A 19,163-nucleotide genomic window follows, 5' to 3' on the forward strand; every position below is an offset into this window, starting at 1 on the left:
CTGGTAGCGCCGCCTGGCTGGGCGTGGACCCTGGCTGAAGGGCGCAGTGTTCACTATTTAAACAGTGTCTGTTTGTGTGTTCAATGAGCCTGACGATAATACTTGAATGTATTGAAACGTTGCTGTGTCACCGTTGTTTGCAATAAAAAGCTTTTAAAACGGGCTGGAGTGCGACACCTCTGTGGACTATAAATAGCGTGTTTTTGCTGTGTGGGCACCCGCCGGAGTTGAACTTATAAGTGGCTGTGCCGGATCCTCTGTGGACTATATATATATATATATATATATATATATATATATATAGAGAGAGAGAGAGAGAGAGAGAGAGAGTCGAAGAAGACCGCACTCTCACTACTTAAAATAGTAATTTCCGGGGTGTTCACAAGGGATTAACATGGATCCCCATGTGTCCCAAACATATCGGAGGATCCCTCCCTTGTTGAAGGGGGGGAAGTGAACACTCTCCTTATAACATTTGGAAAAAAGTCACTGGGGTTGTAAAGTCAAAAATAGATAATTTATTCCAATATGTGAAATTCCATCAGTGCCCCGACGTTTCGGTCCACAAACGGACCTTCCTCAAGGAGCCTATAACACAATATGTATACAGTAAATATCACTCAGGTGTGATGCTAAAGTACAAACATAGCAAATAACATCCAGAGTGCATAGTACAAAAGAAAAAAAACGAGCAACATACTTTTAGATGGTACATGAGCGCATACAGTATCCTATACCTCAGCCCTGGAGGATCTGGAAACAGCCACATTCAAGTGCTGTCCAGGTCTAGCTTATATACCTAACTAAGTGGGGTGAAATGGGACGGTTTTGGCGCCAATTCTGAGAATCAGCGCGATGCATCCACGTACTTCCGGTAAAACCGGAAGTGCGTAACCCGGAAGTGACGCCGGTGGAACGCATCAGTGAGCCGCACAGTAACCGAGGATATCGGTACTGTGCTAGGGCTCAGAGCTAACAAAGTACTGAAGGCTGTAATCAGCGGGCAGCTAACAGGCATGTTATTTACCTGTTCAAGCATATTTATATGGGGTTAAGTATATCATTATGTGGTGACGATCGCGGGGCAAGATGGCCGCCGTATGGACCGCAAGGAAGCTCAGATGGAACGCAAGTACTATTAGCGCCATCTGGATGTCACTAGGTATATAGCAAGTGTATAAAAATAAATGAATGGAGAAAAAATATGCTGTTTTAAAGCTCGCTGAACATATTGGGTAAAGCTAAGCCTGGGGACAGATGGAAGCATTATTTTATATATAGCAATGGGTTTAAATAATTAATTTTAGCCAATATATATTTACATTTATGGACATTTATTCTAATGATTATTTTTGATGATTATTTTACGATTTTAATCGCTATAATTTTATGCTATTTTAATATATTTTTATAAAAAACTTTTATAATTATTTTTATTTTTTATTTTTATTTTATATATGTTTTATAATAATAGTAGAAAATTTTTAAGGATTTACATTACACAAATTGGTATACCTTTTCGGCGGCATCTCGTATAAATTTAAATCCCAGAGATCATAGTGGACTGGTCCAAGGACACTTTGTAGATGAAAATATAATTTTATATGCACCATCTTTTTTAGATGGTTTCACCTGCCATACCAATTTGTGTAATGTAAATCCTTAAAAAAATTTCTACTATTATTATAAAACATATATAAAATAAAAATAAAAATAAAAGTTTTTTATAAAAATATATTAAAATAGCATAAAATTATAGCGATTAAAATCGTAAAATAATCATCAAAAATAATCATTAGAATAAATGTCCATAAATGTAAATATATATTGGCTAAAATTAATTATTTAAACCCATTGCTATATATAAAATAATGCTTCCATCTGTCCCCAGGCTTAGCTTTACCCAATATGTTCAGCGAGCTTTAAAACAGCATATTTTTTCTCCATTCATTTATTTTTATACACTTGCTATATACCTAGTGACATCCAGATGGCGCTAATAGTACTTGCATTCCATCTGAGCTTCCTTGCGGTCCATACGGCGGCCATCTTGCCCCGCGATCGTCACCACATAATGATATACTTAACCCCATATAAATATGCTTGAACAGGTAAATAACGTGCCTGTTAGCTGCCCGCTGATTACAGCCATCAGTACTTTGTTAGCTCTGAGCCCTAGCACAGTACCGTTATCCTCGGTTACTGTGCGGCTCACTGATGCGTTCCACCGGCGTCACTTCCGGGTTACGCACTTCTGGTTTTACCGGAAGTACGTGGACGCATCGCGCTGATTCTCAGAATTGGCGCCAAAACCATCCCATTTCACCCCACTTAGTTAGGTATATAAGCTAGACCTGGACAGCACTTGAATGTGGCTGTTTCCAGATCCTCCAGGGCTGAGGTATAGGATACTGTATGCGCTGATGTACCATCTAAAAGTATGTTGCTCGTTTTTTTCTTTTGTACTTTGCACTCTGGATGTTATTTGCTATGTTTGTACTTTAGCATCACACCTGAGTGATATTTACTGTATACATAATGTATACAAAGACAAGATTTTGTAAATTGTTTGCGCTAATGCCCGGAGGCAGCCAGCACCAGCAAAAAAAGTTCACCAACTTTTCAAAGACATGTAGTACAAAGAAAATACTAGTGCAATAGGCGCTTTCCAGGATAAAACTTACACTGTTTTTTATGTGCAAGTGAAATTTGAGTTCTTTCAGAGATTCAGCTGGTTCTATAGTTATTTCACATAGGTAACCGGAATCAATATATACTGTGAGATGTGCTCTGGAATGAAAACAGAAGAATAGTGCAACACCTTTTGTAAAAAAGGGGGAACAATTTATTTGTGCACTCACAATTTCCAGGATAAAAACAGCATAAAATCACCAGCCGGTGATAACAAGTGGGAGGTTACACCCAGGGATCACTCCACCAAAGGATTCAGGCTCCGGACACCTTTTTTCTCTTGGGGTAGAATTTCCAGGGGTTGTCCCGTCCCGACACAAACACAGTAGAACAGCAGTAGAATTCTTCCAGCCACGGGAACACCTGCTTAATGCATTTCGGACTGGTATAGTCCTTCATCAGAAGCATAATGTTTCCCGTGGCTGGCTGGGATATAAATAGTGAAAAAGGGCGCCAAAACGGCAATTACGCCGTTCTGACGCTAAAACCGGAAGCGGAAGTGATCGGTGCCGCGACCGGAAGCGGAACGCCGTCATTTGCGTTCCACCTGACGTCAGTTTGCGTTCCAGATCGCGGAACGTCACTTCCGGTCCGGAAGTCTTGTTGTTTCTCTATTACTCGTGGGAATGGAGCGCACATCAATAACAATGTGCGTTCCAAACGAGCGGGACATGACTTCCGGATTCGGAGGATCTTATATTGCACATTTGCCCATACAAATACAATCTGTGAACATGTTTAAACAAGAAGTCTTCTCCAATATATTTCTTGAGTCCATGAATTCATATAGAAACAAGATATTCCACCTTTCGATTTTGGTCCTTGTTTTGCTTAGTCCATATATGGAAAAAACATAAGAAAGGGGAGGGGAAGAAAAAGAGGGCAGTCAAGCACTTTTATATTTATGTACAATCCATCAGTTAATTTTAAGATACTGTGCAATACATTTTTTATAAAAATATAACAATATAAATACATAAAAAATATATATAAAAACAGACAATTGATTAAGAAAGCAGATAAGAAGGCAATAATTATAAAAACCATTTGATTTCGAAGTCACTATTGAGGCCATTTGGCACCAGGGTATTTAACTTAAAAATCCACCTCATTTCACATTGGGCTAGGCGGGTTTCTATATTTTTATTACGCCATGTAGGTGTAACAATTTCTAAACCACCAAAGGATTTGATACAACATTCTTTAGAATTATGCATCTTTTTAAAATGGGCAGGAACTGTGTGGGTTTCTAGACCCTTTCTTATGTTGTACACATGCTCCGCCAAGCGTGTTTTCAGATTCCTGGTGGTTTTGCCCACATAAAATAAGCCACAATCACATTGTAAAAAATATATTACATTCTTAGAATTACAGGTGATAAAATCATTGATTTTAAAACTGGTGCCATTAAAAGTGTATTCTTTGGTTTTGCTTATGCCTTTAGTTGTTCGACACATCAAGCACATTCCACAACGGTGGAACCCCTTTGTACGGTCACTTGTTCGGGGCATTACATCAAGACAACTTTTGACAAGTTTGTCCTTTAGTGATGGTGCTTTTCTGTAAATAAAGCCAGGATTGCATGGTAAAGATGCACCTATTACTGGGTCACTTTTTAATAAGTGCCAGTTTCTTTTGAATACAGCTTCAATTTTTTTGTGCTCAGGGTTATAATCTGAGATGAAGGACCATTCTGTATTCTTCTTTGGTTTATTTACTTTTTCTCCAAGGAGATCTTTTCTATCAATTGTATCTGCTTTTTCTTTTGCAACTATTAACTCTTTTTGGTCGTATCCTTTTACACGGAAGCGATTGGACATTTCAGACACTTGACTCTCATATACAACATTTTCTGTGCAGTTACGCTTGACCCTCAGAAATTGGCCATAGGGAATGCCCTCAAGCCAATTTCTGTGGTGCTGGCTATTTCTCTCTATGTAACTGTTGGAGTCAGTGGCTTTAATATGGTTAGATGTGCAAATAACATTGTCCTTGATATAAATATTCAAATCTAAAAATACAATTTTTTCCATGCTCCAAACAAAAGTTAAATTCAGGTTAAAATCATTTTGATTAAGACTGTTAAAAAAGGTTAAAAGAGTAGTTTCTTCCCCTTTCCATACCATAAAAACGTCATCTATGTAACGTTGCCAGGAGACCAGACTTGCCCCCAGCTCTGGGCCTGACCAGATCACAAGCTCCTCCCAGTACGCCATGTATAAATTAGCGTAGCAGGGGGCAAATCTGGTCCCCATAGCAGTTCCAACCATCTGCAGGTAAAAATTTCCATTAAAATAGAAGAAGTTGTTCTCTAAAATAAAAGTTATGCTGTCTAAGATAAAAGTTTTTAATTTTTCTGACATTGATGTTTTATCAAGAAAAAACTTGACAGCTATTCTTCCTTTTATGGGATCAATTATTGTGTACAGTGTGGATACATCACCACTGACAAGGAAGAACCCAGGTTCCCAATTTATTCGCTCAATTTTCTGTAAAACATCTTTTGTATCTTTGAGGTACGCCTTAGTATCTTTCACTATCGGTTGGAGGTGATAGTCCACCAGAGCTGACAGATTTGAAGTCAGGCTATTTGTGCCAGAAATAATCGGCCTGCCTGGTGGACTTGTTAGGCTCTTATGTACCTTTGGTAACACATAAATTGTAGGTACCGAGGGTTCCTTAATTGTAACAAAATCATGTTCAGGTTTTGTTATGGTTCCTTCTTGTAGAGCTTTATTAGTGAACTCATCAAAAGATTTTTTAATTTTGATGGAAGGGTCAGATTTTAACTTTTTGTAGGTATCACCACTTTCAAGCTGTCGGTTTATTTCTGCGATATAATCTTCTTTATTTAAGATGACAACCCCTCCCCCCTTATCGGCGGGTTTGATTATTATTTCTTTGTCATCTTTAAGAGACTTTACAGCATTAATTTCCTTTATGGTCAGATTATGATTTTTTGCTTTTTTCTTAGGAAGGGAATTTAGTTCTTCAGCGACAATTTTGTTGAAACTTTCTATAAAACACCCTTTGGCATGTGACGGATAAAAGGTGGATTTACCCCTGAATCCTGATCCGGAAGGACCTCCGGTCTCAGGCTCTGGTTCTCCCTCCTCCGCGAAATTTTTTTTTATTGTAATTTTACGGGTGAATTTTTGGAGGTCTACATACAGTTTAAACGGGTCTGTCACATTAGTCGGAGCGAACTTCAAACCCTTTTTCAGGATTTTTTCTTCTTCAATAGTAAGATTTCTTTTACTTAAATTAAAGATTTTCCCTTGCTCACCATTCTGTACTGAATCTAAATTGCTTTTTTTGGGTTTTGGTTTTTTCAAGCCTCCTCTTTTACCCCTTTTAGTTTTTCGTTTTAATTCCGATACCGGCCTCGCATCCTTCCTCCCCTCTCTAAAAAAGGTGTTTGTTCAGGTTCTTCTCGAACTAAAGGATCAAATCTATTTTTAGTATGGTATCGGTTATAAGGGGTCCTTTCTTCCCCTCTAGGGTAATTTTCTTTATATAGTTCTTTATTAGTATTGTATTGATTGGGCAATCTTTTCCTTTTAGGTGGTATTATATAGGGGGTTTCAGGAGGGTTATTGAACTTTCTGTATTGGTTCTGCCCTTGATATATTTTTGTATACTGGTTATTCCCTTAATTTTTTTCTTTATAGGTTTTTTTCCTAGGTTGTTTTCTCCATCTGGGAGTTTCAATAGTGGGTTGTATTTCTGAAGGAGGATTAACATTTATGGGGATTTCTCCAGATTTTTTGGATGTATTATTTTTAAGTTTTAAGTCCCTTTGGTATTTTTTAAACTTTTTTTCTTTTAGATCTTTTGTTTCTTTTGTTATTTTCCTCAAGATTTTTTCCTCACTATTTTTATAATCTTCCAAATTCATGAAAGGTTTAACCAAAGTTTGTAAATTATTAATTTCTTCATTAATCTCCTTTAAGAACTGACGTCTTTCTTTGAGAATCAATTCTACCAGTTTTAAGGAGCAATGGTCTAAAATTTTCTCCCATTCTATCTGAAATTCACTATTCCCAGATTTGAATGAGGGTATTTTATCTATTTTTAGACCTTTTGGAACAAGGGATTCCATTTGATACTTTTCAAGTGTGGTGACCTCCCACCACACTCGATTTTCTTTTAAAATTAAATTTTCCAATTTTAATAAAACAGAGGTTAGATCTTCATCATTACAATTGATATCATTACTTTCAACATCAAAAAGACCTTTGAGGAGTTCCCTCCTTGACTCTCTGTATGTAAACATCTTGCAGCAAACAAAAATACACAGGTGAATACAATAGATACAAAGACAAGATTTTGTAAATTGTTTGCGCTAATGCCCGGAGGCAGCCAGCACCAGCAAAAAAAGTTCACCAACTTTTCAAAGACATGTAGTACAAAGAAAATACTAGTGCAATAGGCGCTTTCCAGGATAAAACTTACACTGTTTTTTATGTGCAAGTGAAATTTGAGTTCTTTCAGAGATTCAGCTGGTTCTATAGTTATTTCACATAGGTAACCGGAATCAATATATACTGTGAGATGTGCTCTGGAATGAAAACAGAAGAATAGTGCAACACCTTTTGTAAAAAAGGGGGAACAATTTATTTGTGCACTCACAATTTCCAGGATAAAAACAGCATAAAATCACCAGCCGGTAATAAGAAGTGGGAGGTTACACCCAGGGATCACTCCACCAAAGGATTCAGGCTCCGGACACCTTTTTTCTCTTGGGGTAGAATTTCCAGGGGTTGTCCCGTCCCGACACAAACACAGTAGAACAGCAGTAGAATTCTTCCAGCCACGGGAACACCTGCTTAATGCATTTCGGACTGGTATAGTCCTTCATCAGAAGCATAATGTTTCCCGTGGCTGGCTGGGATATAAATAGTGAAAAAGGGCGCCAAAACGGCAATTACGCCGTTCTGACGCTAAAACCGGAAGCGGGAGCCTGAATCCTTTGGTGGAGTGATCCCTGGGTGTAACCTCCCACTTGTTATCACCGGCTGGTGATTTTATGCTGTTTTTATCCTGGAAATTGTGAGTGCACAAATAAATTGTTCCCCCTTTTTTACAAAAGGTGTTGCACTATTCTTCTGTTTTCATTCCAGAGCACATCTCACAGTATATATTGATTCCGGTTACCTATGTGAAATAACTATAGAACCAGCTGAATCTCTGAAAGAACTCAAATTTCACTTGCACATAAAAAACAGTGTAAGTTTTATCCTGGAAAGCGCCTATTGCACTAGTATTTTCTTTGTACTACATGTCTTTGAAAAGTTGGTGAACTTTTTTTGCTGGTGCTGGCTGCCTCCGGGCATTAGCGCAAACAATTTACAAAATCTTGTCTTTGTATCTATTGTATTCACCTGTGTATTTTTGTTTGCTGCAAGATGTTTACATACAGAGAGTCAAGGAGGGAACTCCTCAAAGGTCTTTTTGATGTTGAAAGTAATGATATCAATTGTAATGATGAAGATCTAACCTCTGTTTTATTAAAATTGGAAAATTTAATTTTAAAAGAAAATCGAGTGTGGTGGGAGGTCACCACACTTGAAAAGTATCAAATGGAATCCCTTGTTCCAAAAGGTCTAAAAATAGATAAAATACCCTCATTCAAATCTGGGAATAGTGAATTTCAGATAGAATGGGAGAACATTTTAGACCATTGCTCCTTAAAACTGGTAGAATTGATTCTCAAAGAAAGACGTCAGTTCTTAAAGGAGATTAATGAAGAAATTAACCCCTTCCCGACATTGCCTTTTAAGGTAATTTTTTTTTTTTTTTTCCTCCTTGTGTTCAAATAAGCGTAACTTTTTTAATTTTCCGGCTATATAGACACATGAGGGCTTTTTTTTTGCGGGACAAGTTGTACTTTCTAATGGTACCATTTACTATACCGTATAATATTCTGGGGAATCAGGAAATAATTCAATGTGGGGTAAAAAAAAAAAAAAAACGCAATTCCACAATTTTGCGCTGGTTACGGTTTTTTTGGAGTTCATAGTTCGTTTAAAATGATGGGTTATCTTTATTCTATGGGTCGTTACGATTCCGGTAATACCAAACTTATATAGTTTTCGTTACATTTTACCACTAAAAAAAAAAATAGAAAATGTTACGGTTTTTCGAATTTGCGTCGCGTCGCCATGTTCTGCGGCTTATAACTTTTTTATTTTTCCACCTACGGACCTGGGTGAGGGCTCATTTTTTGCGGGCTGAAGTGTACTTTTTAATTAATACCATTATGGGATATGGGCGACTTTCTGATCTCTTTTAGTTATTTTTTTTTGGGTACGCGATGCGACCAAAAAGCGTAGTTTTGGCGTTGGGGATTATTTTCCGTTTACGCCTTTAACCGTGCGGGATAACTAATGTTATATTTTAATAGATCGGACTTTTAGGAACGCGGCGATACCAAATATGTTTATTTTTTTTATTATTTATTTATTTTTATTTGGGAAATGGGGAAAGGGGGGTGATTTGAACTTTTAATATTTTATTATTTTTTTTTTATTTTTAAACTTTATTTTTTTTTTTTTTTTACTTTTACTACAAGGCCCCCTAGTGTACTTGACCACTAGGGGGCGCGATCGCCTGTACTAGGTTCAGCCATAGAGCTCTATGGCTGAACGTAGTGATTTTTTGCACTTCCTATTACATCCTGCCTGAGGCAGGATGTAATAGGTATGAATACACGGACAGCACAGGGGTCTACATTAGACCCCTGGCTACCATGGCAACCGATCGGCACCCTCCGATCGCGCTGCGGGGGGCCCCGATCGGCGCCGGAGGGGGGCGCCCCCCCCTCCGATCAGCTATTTAAGCACTGCGGGCGCTTTGCCCGCGGTGCTTAAAGGGTTAAACGGCCGCGATCGGCGAACTCGCCGCTCGTGGCCGTGAGAGCAGGGACATGGCTGTAATATACAGCCATTACCTGCTCTCTATCAAGCCAGCTCACTCCGTGAGCTGGCTTGATTCACCCCCAACCGACATATGGCGTAAATGTACGTCATATGTCGGGAAGGGGTTAATAATTTACAAACTTTGGTTAAACCTTTCATGAATTTGGAAGATTATAAAAATAGTGAGGAAAAAATCTTGAGGAAAATAACAAAAGAAACAAAAGATCTAAAAGAAAAAAAGTTTAAAAAATACCAAAGGGACTTAAAACTTAAAAATAATACATCCAAAAAATCTGGAGAAATCCCCATAAATGTTAATCCTCCTTCAGAAATACAACCCACTATTGAAACTCCCAGATGGAGAAAACAACCTAGGAAAAAAACCTATAAAGAAAAAAATCAAAGGAATAACCAGTATACAAAAATATATCAAGGGCAGAACCAATACAGAAAGTTCAATAACCCTCCTGAAACCCCCTATATAATACCACCTAAAAGGAAAAGATTGCCCAATCAATACAATACTAATAAAGAACTATATAAAGAAAATTACCCTAGAGGGGAAGAAAGGACCCCTTATAACCGATACCATACTAAAAATAGATTTGATCCTTTAGTTCAAGAAGAACCTGAACAAACACCTTTTTTAGAGAGGGGAGGAAGGATGCGAGGCCGGTATCGGAATTAAAACGAAAAACTAAAAGGGGTAAAAGAGGAGGCTTGAAAAAACCAAAACCCAAAAAAAGCAATTTAGATTCAGTACAGAATGGTGAGCAAGGGAAAATCTTTAATTTAAGTAAAAGAAATCTTACTATTGAAGAAGAAAAAATCCTGAAAAAGGGTTTGAAGTTCGCTCCGACTAATATGACAGACCCGTTTAAACTGTATGTAGACCTCCAAAAATTCACCCGTAAAATTACAATAAAAAAAATTTTCGCGGAGAAGGAGGGAGAACCAGAGCCTGAGACCGGAGGTCCTTCCGGATCAGGATTCAGGGGTAAATCCACCTTTTATCCGTCACATGCCAAAGGGTGTTTTATAGAAAGTTTCAACAAAATTGTCGCTGAAGAACTAAATTCCCTTCCTAAGAAAAAAGCAAAAAATCATAATCTGACCATAAAGGAAATTAATGCTGTAAAGTCTCTTAAAGATGACAAAGAAATAATAATCAAACCCGCCGATAAGGGGGGAGGGGTTGTCATCTTAAATAAAGAAGATTATATCGCAGAAATAAACCGACAGCTTGAAAGTGGTGATACCTACAAAAAGTTAAAATCTGACCCTTCCATCAAAATTAAAAAATCTTTTGATGAGTTCACTAATAAAGCTCTACAAGAAGGAACCATAACAAAACCTGAACATGATTTTGTTACAATTAAGGAACCCTCGGTACCTACAATTTATGTGTTACCAAAGGTACATAAGAGCCTAACAAGTCCACCAGGCAGGCCGATTATTTCTGGCACAAATAGCCTGACTTCAAATCTGTCAGCTCTGGTGGACTATCACCTCCAACCGATAGTGAAAGATACTAAGGCGTACCTCAAAGATACAAAAGATGTTTTACAGAAAATTGAGCGAATAAATTGGGAACCTGGGTTCTTCCTTGTCAGTGGTGATGTATCCACACTGTACACAATAATTGATCCCATAAAAGGAAGAATAGCTGTCAAGTTTTTTCTTGATAAAACATCAATGTCAGAAAAATTAAAAACTTTTATCTTAGACAGCATAACTTTTATTTTAGAGAACAACTTCTTCTATTTTAATGGAAATTTTTACCTGCAGATGGTTGGAACTGCTATGGGGACCAGATTTGCCCCCTGCTACGCTAATTTATACATGGCGTACTGGGAGGAGCTTGTGATCTGGTCAGGCCCAGAGCTGGGGGCAAGTCTGGTCTCCTGGCAACGTTACATAGATGACGTTTTTATGGTATGGAAAGGGGAAGAAACTACTCTTTTAACCTTTTTTAACAGTCTTAATCAAAATGATTTTAACCTGAATTTAACTTTTGTTTGGAGCATGGAAAAAATTGTATTTTTAGATTTGAATATTTATATCAAGGACAATGTTATTTGCACATCTAACCATATTAAAGCCACTGACTCCAACAGTTACATAGAGAGAAATAGCCAGCACCACAGAAATTGGCTTGAGGGCATTCCCTATGGCCAATTTCTGAGGGTCAAGCGTAACTGCACAGAAAATGTTGTATATGAGAGTCAAGTGTCTGAAATGTCCAATCGCTTCCGTGTAAAAGGATACGACCAAAAAGAGTTAATAGTTGCAAAAGAAAAAGCAGATACAATTGATAGAAAAGATCTCCTTGGAGAAAAAGTAAATAAACCAAAGAAGAATACAGAATGGTCCTTCATCTCAGATTATAACCCTGAGCACAAAAAAATTGAAGCTGTATTCAAAAGAAACTGGCACTTATTAAAAAGTGACCCAGTAATAGGTGCATCTTTACCATGCAATCCTGGCTTTATTTACAGAAAAGCACCATCACTAAAGGACAAACTTGTCAAAAGTTGTCTTGATGTAATGCCCCGAACAAGTGACCGTACAAAGGGGTTCCACCGTTGTGGAATGTGCTTGATGTGTCGAACAACTAAAGGCATAAGCAAAACCAAAGAATACACTTTTAATGGCACCAGTTTTAAAATCAATGATTTTATCACCTGTAATTCTAAGAATGTAATATATTTTTTACAATGTGATTGTGGCTTATTTTATGTGGGCAAAACCACCAGGAATCTGAAAACACGCTTGGCGGAGCATGTGTACAACATAAGAAAGGGTCTAGAAACCCACACAGTTCCTGCCCATTTTAAAAAGATGCATAATTCTAAAGAATGTTGTATCAAATCCTTTGGTGGTTTAGAAATTGTTACACCTACATGGCGTAATAAAAATATAGAAACCCGCCTAGCCCAATGTGAAATGAGGTGGATTTTTAAGTTAAATACCCTGGTGCCAAATGGCCTCAATAGTGACTTCGAAATCAAATGGTTTTTATAATTATTGCCTTCTTATCTGCTTTCTTAATCAATTGTCTGTTTTTATATATATTTTTTATGTATTTATATTGTTATATTTTTATAAAAAATGTATTGCACAGTATCTTAAAATTAACTGATGGATTGTACATAAATATAAAAGTGCTTGACTGCCCTCTTTTTCTTCCCCTCCCCTTTCTTATGTTTTTTCCATATATGGACTAAGCAAAACAAGGACCAAAATCGAAAGGTGGAATATCTTGTTTCTATATGAATTCATGGACTCAAGAAATATATTGGAGAAGACTTCTTGTTTAAACATGTTCACAGATTGTATTTGTATGGGCAAATGTGCAATATAAGATCCTCCGAATCCGGAAGTCATGTCCCGCTCGTTTGGGACGCACATTGTTATTGATGTGCGCTCCATTCCCACGAGTAATAGAGAAACAACAAGACTTCCGGACCGGAAGTGACGTTCCGCGATCTGGAACGCAAACTGACATCAGGTGGAACGCAAATGACGGCGTTCCGCTTCCGGTCGCGGCACCGATCACTTCCGCTTCCGGTTTTAGCGTCAGAACGGCGTAATTGCCGTTTTGGCGCCCTTTTTCACTATTTATATCCCAGCCAGCCACGGGAAACATTATGCTTCTGATGAAGGACTATACCAGTCCGAAATGCATTAAGCAGGTGTTCCCGTGGCTGGAAGAATTCTACTGCTGTTCTACTGTGTTTGTGTCGGGACGGGACAACCCCTGGAAATTCTACCCCAAGAGAAAAAAGGTGTCCGGAGCCTGAATCCTTTGGTGGAGTGATCCCTGGGTGTAACCTCCCACTTGTTATCACCGGCTGGTGATTTTATGCTGTTTTTATCCTGGAAATTGTGAGTGCACAAATAAATTGTTCCCCCTTTTTTACAAAAGGTGTTGCACTATTCTTCTGTTTTCATTCCAGAGCACATCTCACAGTATATATTGATTCCGGTTACCTATGTGAAATAACTATAGAACCAGCTGAATCTCTGAAAGAACTCAAATTTACTTGCACATAAAAAACAGTGTAAGTTTTATCCTGGAAAGCGCCTATTGCACTAGTATTTTCTTTGTACTACATGTATACATAATGTGTTATAGGCTCCTTGAGGAAGGTCCGTTTGTGGACCGAAACATCGGGGCACTGATGGAATTTCACATATTGGAATAAATTATCTATTTTTGACTTTACAACCCCAGTGACTTTTTTCCAATTGTTATAAGGAGAGTGTTCACTTCCCCCCTTCAACAAGGGAGGGATCCTCTGATATATATATATATATATATATATATATATATATATATATATATATAGGTGCAATGGTCCCGGCACTCAGGGTCTAACAATCAATAACACGGAGGCTGTAGTAGTCTGATCGACGTTTCGGTTTAATGTGAAACCGTTTTCAAGATCCCAAGGGATCTTGAAAACGGTTTCACATTAAACCGAAACGTCGATCAGACTACTACAGCCTCCGTGTTATTGATTGTTAGACCCTGAGTGCCGGGACCATTGCACCTCTATAACAGCCGTTCTGACCGGCTCCACGGGCACCTGGGCACATTAAACCTCCTTTGGAGGTTCATAGGCAGCTTCACACTGTATATATATATATATATATATATATATATATATAAAAATGTTATATATATATATATATATATATATATATACATATATATATATATATATATATATTATATATATATTTATATAAATATAATATATATATTATATTTATATAAATATATATATATATATATATATATATTATATATATATATATATATATATATATATATATATATATATATATATATATATATATATATATATATAAAAACTTGTATGGACCACACTCATTGATATTTCTATGGAGCGGGTGCAGAAATCCTTATTGAAACAGTATAGAACACATGTATCCTTGCAGATATATGATAGGCAGCACACCATTTAGTTGAAGTAAATTAGTTCCATTTAATGCTCAATGGATCCCATTGCAAAAGAGTTCATTGCACAGAAGGACTGATTTGCAGAAAATAATAATTCATGGTGGGACACTCAAATATTCACCCATCTAGAGGGATACTTCAGATAGCAGTCGACGAGCCCGTTTCGGGTTTTCCAAGCCTTCATCCTGGACTGACTCATTCAAAATGAGCAAACCAGCCCAGTATATAGCTGCCATACTACTATCCAAATCTCCCGCACCTGTGATGGTTAATTGTCCGACCAATGTGCACGGTTCTACACTTAAACAGCTGAGATGCCGGATTTCCATGTATGGGCAGTAAACGTCGTGACGTCACTACGTCACGGCGTTGTCATAGAGACACATACACAGTGTCTCATCTAGCTGCCGGGGCTTTGCACTGAGGACGTTCAGCGTGATGACCTCATCGCGCTCACATCCGTCTATCAGTGTCCAAGGAACAGGACTCGCGTCACTGTGTTACCTTGGTTGCATAAGGCGCCATCATAACAGGCGCACAAGCCCGTACTACAAACAAAGAGAGCGTCTTGTTGCCTAGGGGATCAAGGGACAAGCGCACACCATTATAGCGCTTAATAATCACTATCTGGCTTTTGATGGCTCAATTTGAAAGGTTGGCATATACTTAAATATAACTGGCCACAGTGTTTACTGCAGATTCACGTGTCACGTTGGTCTCACAATTAATTACAAAAAATTACAATTTTTTTTTAAATTACAGAAAAAATACAGAAAAAATTAAGTACAATACATACACTCATAAATATTAAACCAATATAATCCCTCCATTAATACTAGTATGCAGACTCCTACAACCTATCTATATATCTTGACTCCATAACTAGAGGGCTATCAGAGAAAGACAGAAATAGGGAACTCCTCGTTGAGTCCACTGGGTGATAATGAATTTAGCTTTTTAATCCATTGACATTCCCTTTGTAACAGGATCTTGTGCCTGTCGCCACCTCTCCTCAATGGTGGGATATGGTCGACTGGCATAAAAGAAAAATCTTTTATTGAATGTCCACTTTAAAAAAAATGTTTTGTCACCGGGGGGGGGGGGGGGGGGGGGGGGTATTAGCATCTACACAACTCAAGGCCTTTTTTATAGATGATCTGTGCATTCCAATCCTTTCTTTAACCATGCGAATGGTTTTTCCCACGTATAGTTTCTTACACGGGCACATAATCACATATATGATGTACTTTGTCTCACAATTCATACGATGGAACAGTTTGTGGACAGTTCCAGTAATGGGATGGGTGAATTGAGTGCCCACCGTCAGAAATCTGCAATTCGCACATCCGGTGCATTTGAAGGCCCCTTTCTTCAAGGTTAGCCAGTTTTTGTTGGTGCTGGCTCCAGGGCTAATGTCAGAACAGGTTATCCATTGTTTGATATTCGGGCTACGTCTGTAGCTAAAGAGTGGTAGTTCCACACACTCACTGCCAATGATAAGATCAGTCCTAATAATGTGCCAGTGTTTCGAAATTGCATTTTTAATGGAACTAGATAATGTGGAATATGTGCTCGGGAACACAACACGATTTAGTGCCTTATCCTTGGATTCTGGTATAAGCAACACCTCGCGATCTAGTTCCATGCACTTCTCCACCGCTATTTTCACTTCATTGGTATCATAGCCTCGATCCAGAAACCTTTGTGCCATCTGCTGAAGATCATTTTCAAGCTCTTGCCTATCAGAAGTTATCCGGGCCACACGCACCAGCTGGGAAAATGGCAGTCCTTTTTTAAGAGGTTGTGGGTGAAAGCTGGAATAGGCCAATAATGTATTTTTGTCAGTTGGTTTGGTAGTCCATGATGGTAGGGTCACTTTTATGTGTGAACCTTATCCGCCCGGGCAAACTGTTTAGATGGCTGACAAAACAATCCATTTGCTCCTTGGTGCCGGTCCATACAAGAAAAAGATCGTTGATAAATCTCATATAAAAACTTATGTACCTGGAAAACTCTGGGTTAGCCATAATGAAGGTCTTTTCATAAAAGAACATATACAAGTTGGCATATGCCGGGGTCATATTCGACCCCATGGCCGTTCCCGACAATTGCAAAAAAAAATCGTTATTAAATAAGAAATATTTTTTGCGTAAAATGATGTCAATCAATAATATGAGGTAATCAATGGGTGGACCACAATAATCACTGCTGGTAGTCAAAATCTCTCTCACTGCTGCTGTGCCTTCATCATTAGAGATATTAGTATAAAGGCTACAAACGTCTAAGGTCACTAGCAGACTATTGGGTGGGGGATCACCAAATCTCCGCAACTTCAGCAGAAAGTCTGTAGTATCTCTAGTAAAGTATGGGGTTTGTATCACAACCGGCTGTAGGAAAAAATCCACAAATTGTGATAGTGGTTGGCCCAGTGACCCCCTGGCAGAAATAATTGGTCTGCCTGGGGGGGCCACTAGGCTCTTGTGGATTTTTGGCAGCACATAAATCAATGGTATCTTCGGAAATTCTTGTTTGAGGAAATTAGAGGTATCAGTGTCTATCCAACAATTCATCACTCCCATATCCACTATTGCATCGATCTCCCTTTTGTAGGATATTGTTGGGTCATAGGTCAGGCGCTTGTAACATTGAGTATCGTTCAGCTGTCGCATAACTTCTGCGATATAATCATTTTTATCAAGGATCACAATGCCCCCGCCTTTATCGGCGGGGCGGATAACTATGTTGCTGTTGTCATGTAACGACTGTATAGCTGCCGATTCTGATTTTGATAGATTGGACTTAATTGGTCTCTTAAGTCTCTGTTCACAATTAACATCTGCCTTGACCAACCTAAAAAAAGTCTCGATCAATGCACTTGTGGTTGGTGGGTCGAAAACACTCTTGGCTCTAAAAGGCCCCTCCCTCCTCTCGGCTCCTGTACCATGTTTCTTAAAGAAATCCATTAAATTTAATTTTCTCTGAAACTTGTACAGCTCCACATCAACATCGATGGCTTTGGGTTTATAGGTCTGAACAAATGTCAGGCCCTTCAATAATACTGCCATCTCTGTTGGGGTCGGGCTGTATTTAGACAAGTTATAGATGGCTAATTCCGGGCTTTTTGCCCCCTTGCTGCTCCTTTCTTTCCTGTGCCTTCTGCCCCCTCTTCTGGTGGGTCGTTTGGACCCCGATTTCGACTCCGCGTGTGAACGCGCTCGCGAAAAATAGGACGTCTGCCTCTAGAGGATTGGTCTGAGTCGCTCTGGGATGTATGTGATTCAACGTCCGTGTAATCACGCCCAGCTCCCCGCCTCCTTTGACCCTCTGTAGATCGCCAAGGGCGCCTGTTGCTTTGTCTATTAAGCCAAGTGTAAACCCTGAGCTCTTTATAATCGTCCTTGACTTTCTTGTATTTAGTTTTTTTGAAAGCAATCAATTCGGCTTTAAATTTATTCAACCCCTCATCAAGTTTATTCAACCAGGTGTTGCCCTCATCTGCCCTAAGTGCATCAAGCCCACTTGATTCACACTCAGCTATCTCTATTTTAAGCACCTCAATCTCTGTGTTCACTTGCTGTACTACCAGGACCATTAAATCAAGGCTGCACTGGTTCAGTATCATACACCATTGTTTACAGAAATCAGGACTCCCTCTGCCCAGGGTGGGCTGATTTCTGATACGAAATCCCCTCGGGATTAATTTGTCTTTATGGTATTGAGACAGGGTCATACCATGCAGCTCAAGCTCAATGCGTCTTTTGTTAAGCTTAAGTAGGTCAGCATAAATTTCATCGGGACTATCAATCTCAAATGCTAATTGTGTAGTATCTGAGAACAAGATCTTAGAAATATCTTTCTCAAGAAAACGTTTAGTGCCTGTAAGGTCACCAACACTACTTTCCATTATCACAAGGGTTTTGGAAGCAATTGGACCAGCAAGATTGACAGCTGTATACACAAATAACAAAATCAAATAACAAACATACATAAACACACCAAAAAATGTATATACACGTTTAAGTTTCAGCTTTTCAAGCTAGCAGTCTGGTGCAGTTCACAAAATCCAATGTGGGTTTTTAAATAGAAAAACTTGTATGGACCGCACTCATTGATATTTCTATGGAGCGGGTGCAGAAATCCTTATTGAAACAGTATAGAACACATGTATCCTTGCAGATATATGATAGGCAGCACACCATTTAGTTGAAGTAAATTAGTTCCATTTAATGCTCAATGGATCCCATTGCAAAAGAGTTCATTGCACAGAAGGACTGATTTTCAGAAAATAATCCAGAGGGATACTTCAGATAGCAGTCGACGAGCCCGTTTCGGCTTTCCAAGCCTTCATCCTGGACTGACTCATTCAAAATGAGCAAACCAGCCCAGTATATAGCTGCCATACTACTATCCAAATCTCCCGCACCTGTGATGGTTAATTGTCCGACCAATGTGCACGGTTCTACACTTAAACAGCTGAGATGCCGGATTTCCATATATGGGCAGTAAACGTTGTGACGTCACTACGTCACGGCGTTGTCATAGAGACACATACACAGTGTCTC

This window comes from Crinia signifera, chromosome 5 (assembly GCF_055691185.1).
Source record: "Crinia signifera chromosome 5, ASM5569118v1, whole genome shotgun sequence".
Taxonomy (NCBI): Eukaryota; Metazoa; Chordata; class Amphibia; order Anura; family Myobatrachidae; genus Crinia; species Crinia signifera.